Raw genomic sequence first — 5,791 nt, forward strand, 5'->3', positions numbered from 1 at the left:
ATCATTATAATTTTTCTCTTGAAATCGTTTTCTATCATGAGTAGATTACTTATTTAACCCTCAGCTGGATACTTTGAGCATCCATAGATTTTCACATGAAGTTGAAAAACAAAAAACAAATAATTTTCACTATAATAATTTTTTTAACCTGAGAAGGAGTCTTTATTACTAAAGTGAGTTAAAAAAACTTTTTATTTTGAAATAGCTATAGACGCACAAGAAGTTTCAAAAATAGTGCATAAAATCCTGTGTACCCTTTACTCAGATTCACTCAGTATTCACTCTTACATACGTATGGTGTAAGATTGAAACCAGGAAATTCACAGTGGTACAATGTGTGTGTATAGTTGTATGTAATTTTACCACATGTGGATTTGTGTAGCCACCACCACAACCAAGATACAGAACTGTTCCCCTGTGTAGTCACACCTACCACCCTCCCCACAAATCTCTAAAAATCACTAATCTGTTCTCCATCTCTATAATTTTTGTCATTTTGAAGGTGTCATAGAAATGGAATCATACAGTATGTAACCTTCTGTGATTAGCTTTTAGCACTCAGCATAATGCCTTGAAGATCCGTCCAAGTTGTTGCATGTATCATGGTATTTCGTTCTTTTTTTAAATTACTGGATGTGTTATGGGTTGAATTTTGTCATTTCCCTTACCCCCACTCCCCCGCCCAATTCATATGTTGGTGTCATAACCTCCATCACCTCAGAATATGACCTTATTTGGAGATAAGGTCGCTACTGAAGTAATCGAGTTACAGTGAGGTCATTAGGATGGGTCTTAATCCAATATGACTGGTGGTCCTTATAAGAAGAGGAAATTTGGACACAGAGGTACACACTGAAGGAAGATGATGTGAAGATGCAGGGAGAAGACATCTACAGACCAAGGTTAGAGGCCTGGAACAGGTACTTCCCTCATGGCCCTTGAAAGAAACCAACCCTGCCAACACTTTGATCGCAGACTTCTGGCCTTCAGAACTCTGAGAAAATAAATTTATATTGTTTAAGCCACCCACTGTGTGGTACTTTGTTAAGGCAGCCCTAGCAAACTAATACAGGGTAGTATCCCATTGTATGGATATACCAGAATTTGTTTGCCCATTCACCTGTTGAAGGGCATTTGGCTTATTTCCAGTTTTTGACTGTTACAGATAAAGCTGCTGTGAATATTTGTGTGCAGGTTTTTATATGAGTGGGCTGTAATGGAATTTTTATAAATACTATAGCCAACAATGAATGAAGTTGATACATTTCACTTGGTAGTCCTTTCTTTAAATGTTTATTGATTTCAATTTTGTGGTTTTCCATTTGTGTTTTGGAGCAAAACTCTGCTTCATTTTTTTTTTTTCCATCCCTTGATTGCAATTATTTTCAGATTCTCCTGGGAAGCTTCAGTGTGTGGGTGGGCACTGCCCAGCTCTAATGCTTGAGGAAAGAAATAGCTGGGCCTGGCTAGATGCCCAGTGGGGAAATATGCCCCAGAGAATCTTCCCAAATGACCTACTGTAATTGATTTTGAAACACTATCGCCCCCTAGTCATTGCTTTGGAATACACATTATGGAAGAGTCGGGAATCATTGTGAATGGGGTTGAGGAATGAATTGATCTACTATATTTGAAAGACTTCTCAGTGATGGGATCCATCACTGCTGGTGCTTGTCTCATAGCCACCTCATCCTCACTCCTTCCCCAGGCAGCTCCAGACACTTTGAACAAAGTTTGTTCAAGTACAAATGTGTTATTTTGTTTTATGTTTCTTTGTCTTTGACCTGCCGTTCCCATTGTCCTTTCCTCCATCTTTTAAATTTCTTTTTATCGAGGTAAAATTTATATACAGTAAAATGAACAGCACTTAAGTTTGATAAGATTAGACAAATGCATTTACCTATGTTATTATCACCCCAATCGAGATATAGAACATTCCTATCACCCCAGAAACTTCCCTCTTGTCTCTTTCCAGTCAACCCTACCCTACCATCACCAGAACAACAACTGTCATGGTTTTTACCATTGTAGATCAGATTTTTGCTTTTTTTTGGAACTTAAATAAATGGAATTGTTATGTATTTTTTTGTGTCTGGTTTCTTTCAAAGTCTAGCCACTTTGTTGAAAAGACTTTCCTTTCCTCTTAACCACAGAGCCTTTGTAGAAGAACAATTGACCATACATGTGTGGGGCTATCTCTGGACTCTCTATTCTGTTGTTTGCTATATCTGTCCATCCTAATATTTTTGAGACACAGTCTTAACTTTTGTAAATTTGTAGTAAGCCTTGCAATTAGGTAGTGTGTTTTCACAGTTCCTTGGGGAAAAAAAAACTTTGTTCCTTTTTTCAAGATTGTCTCAGCTTATTCAAGCTCATTGGAATTTCTATACACATTTTAGGTTCAGTTTGTGAATTTCTATTAAAATCCTGGTGGGATTTAGGTTGGGGTTGCTTTGGCTCTATAAATTAATTTTGAGAGAATTGTCATTTTAACCACTTTGAGTCTTCTTATCCATGAACATGTTATATCTCCTCATTTATTTTAAAAATACTTTATTCAAAAAAGCTTTGTAGTTTTCAATGTAGTGGTCTTGCGCATATTTCATTAGATTTATTGCTAGTATTTTATATTTTTGATGTTAAGTAGTGTTCTTTTTACAATGTCATATTGTGTCTTTTGATAAGCAAAGTTTTTTCCCCCCAATTGTTTGCTGCCAGAGGAGGACATACAATTGATGTTTTAATATATTAACCTTGTCTCCTACAACTTTGCTATATTCACTTATTAGTTCCGGTAGTTTGTAGATTTTTTTGTTTTGTTTTCTATATAAACAATCAGGTTGTCTGCAAACTAAGACAGTTAAAAATTTTTAATGACTATATTTCTTTTTCATTTCTATTGCACTGTCTAGAACCTCCAGAACAATGTTAAAATATAAATGATGAGAGCAGACATTCTTGCCTTCTTCTCAATCTTAAGGGTAAATTTTTCACCATTAATTTTGATGTTAGTTATGTTTTATAAAAAATCTATCCCTTATCAGATTGAAGAAGTTCCCTTCTATTCCTAGTTTGTTGAGATTTGTTTGTTTTTGTTTTCTTTTGTTTTTTAAAGAAGAATGGGTATTGAATTTTGTCAAATACTTTCCCTACATCTGTTGAGATAATCACATGTGTTTCTCATTCATTCTTTCAATGTGGTGAATTATAGAGATTAATTTTCAAATATCAAACCAAACTTTCATTCCTGAAATAAACCTCACATGGTCATGGTATATTAGTCTTTTAATATACGACTAGATTGTGCTTCTTATTATTTTCTTAAAATTTTTATCTATGTTCATGAGAAATATTGATTTTTAAATTTTATTTTCTTGTAATGTCCTTGTCAGGTTTTGGTATCAGGGTTTTTCTGGTTTCAAAAAATGAGTAAGTAATTGTTACTTTTTTTAATCATCACTGGATGAATTTGTGTCAGATTGGTATTGTTTCTTCCTCATATATTTGGAAGAATTTACTGGCAAAACTATCTTGGTCTGGAGTATTTGTGGAGTGGTTTTAAATTATAAATTCAATTTCTCTAGTAGATATAGAGCAATTCAAATTTTCTATTTCTTCTTATGTCAGTTTCAGAAAAAAGTTTTAAAATAAATTTTACCAAAAACATACAGATAACCAATAGGCACATGAAAAGATGCTCAACATCGCTAATTATTAGAGAAATGCAAATCAAAACTACAATGAGGTACCACCTCATACTGGTTAGAATGGCCATCATTAAAAAGTCTACAAATAACAAATACTGGAGAAGGTGTGGCAAAAAGTGGACCCTCCTACATTGTTGGTAGGAACGTAAATTGGTGCAGCCACTATGGAAAACAGTATGGAAGTTCCTTAAAAAACTAAAAATAAAACTGCCATATGATCCAGCAATCCCACTCCTGGGCATATATCCAGAGAAAACCATAATCTGAAAAGATACATGCACCACAATGTTCATAGCAGCACTATTTACAATAGCCAAGACATGGAAGCAACCTAAATGCCCATCAACAGATGAATGGATAAAAAAGATATGGCACATATACATAGTGGAATATTACTCAGCCATAAAAAGAATGAAATAATGGCATTTGCAGCTACATGGATGGACCTAGAGATTATTATACTAAGTGAAGTAAGTCAGAAAGAGAAAGACAAATGCCATATGATATCACTTATATGTGGGATATAAATATGACACCAATGAACTTACTTACAAAACAGAAACAGATTCACAGACATACAAAACAAACTTATGGTTACCAAAGAGGAAAGGGGGTAGGGGAGGGATAATTAGAAGTTTGGGATTAACAGATACAAACTATTATATACAAAATAGATAAACAACAAGGTCCTACTGTATAACACAGGAAATTATGCTCAATATCCTGAAATAAACCATGATGGAAAAGAATCTGAAAAATGAATATATATAACTGAATCACTTTGCTGTACACCAGAAACTAACACAACATTGTAAATCAACTATACTTCAATATAAATAAATAAACAAACAAACAAATAAATAAATAAATTTTATCTACTTGTCAATGTTATTGGCAGATAGTTGTTAATATTATACAGCCTCTACACTTTTTAATGTCTTCAGGATCTGTAATGATGGCCTCTCTTTCATTACTATTATTGGTAATTTGTGTTTTCTCTTTTTTTTCTTGGTCGGTATATTGTTGAGTTATTTATCTTACTAATCTTTTAAAGAAACCAATTTTGGGGACTTCCTTGGTGGTCCTGTGCTAAAGAATCCGCCTTCCAATACAGGGGCCATGGGTTCGATCCCTGGTCAGGGAACTAAGATACCATATGCCGGGGGTGTGGGGCAACTAAGCCTGCTCACCATAACTAGGGAGCTCGTGCACCTCGATGAGAGAGACCCATGCTGCAAACTACAGAGCCCAGGCACCCTGGAGCCCACGCGCCACAACTAGAGAGAGAAAACTCACATGCCATAACTAGAGAGAAGCCTGTGCAGTGTAACAAAGAGCCTGCACTGCAAGGAAAGGTCCAGCACACCTCAATGAAGACCTTGCGTGCCGCAACTAAGACGCCATGCAGCCCAGAAAAAAAAAAGAAAAGAAACCAATTTTTAGCTTTATAGATTTTCTTTATTGTTTGTCTCCTACATACTTTATTGATTTGTGCTCTTATCTTTCCTATTTACTGCCTCTACTTACTTTAAGCTTAATTTGATCTATTTTTTTTTAATGTGGGAACTTAGATCGTTATTTTTAAATCTTTCTTATTTTTCCATGTATTCATTTAAAGCTATAAATTTCCATATAAGCACTGCTTTAATGGGAATCTAACAAAGTTTGATATATTGTGTTTTCATTGTAATTAAATTAAAAATTATTTTTCTTATGATTCTTTTTCTGACACATGGGTTGTTTCTGTTTGTTTTGTTTTTAAACAATGTGTTATTTAATTTCCACAGATTTGGAGATTTTTCTAATTATCCATTTTATTAATTTCTAATTTAATTCTGTCATAGAGATCATACTATGAGTGATTTCAATCATTTGGAATTTATTGAGACTTGATTTATGACCCATCATATGGATCCATTTTACTGAATACTCATGTAAACCTGCAAAAACTATGCATTAGGTCGAACATTTTGCTCTTTGTTTTCTATTTGTGTCATCTATTATTATTTCCTTTCATGCTTTTTTTCAATTAATTAAACATGTTTAAAGTTTTCTATTTTATCTCCTCTTTTGAGTTTTGAACT

Source organism: Eubalaena glacialis, chromosome 4 (genome assembly GCF_028564815.1).
Source record: "Eubalaena glacialis isolate mEubGla1 chromosome 4, mEubGla1.1.hap2.+ XY, whole genome shotgun sequence".
NCBI classification, from domain to species: domain Eukaryota; kingdom Metazoa; phylum Chordata; class Mammalia; order Artiodactyla; family Balaenidae; genus Eubalaena; species Eubalaena glacialis.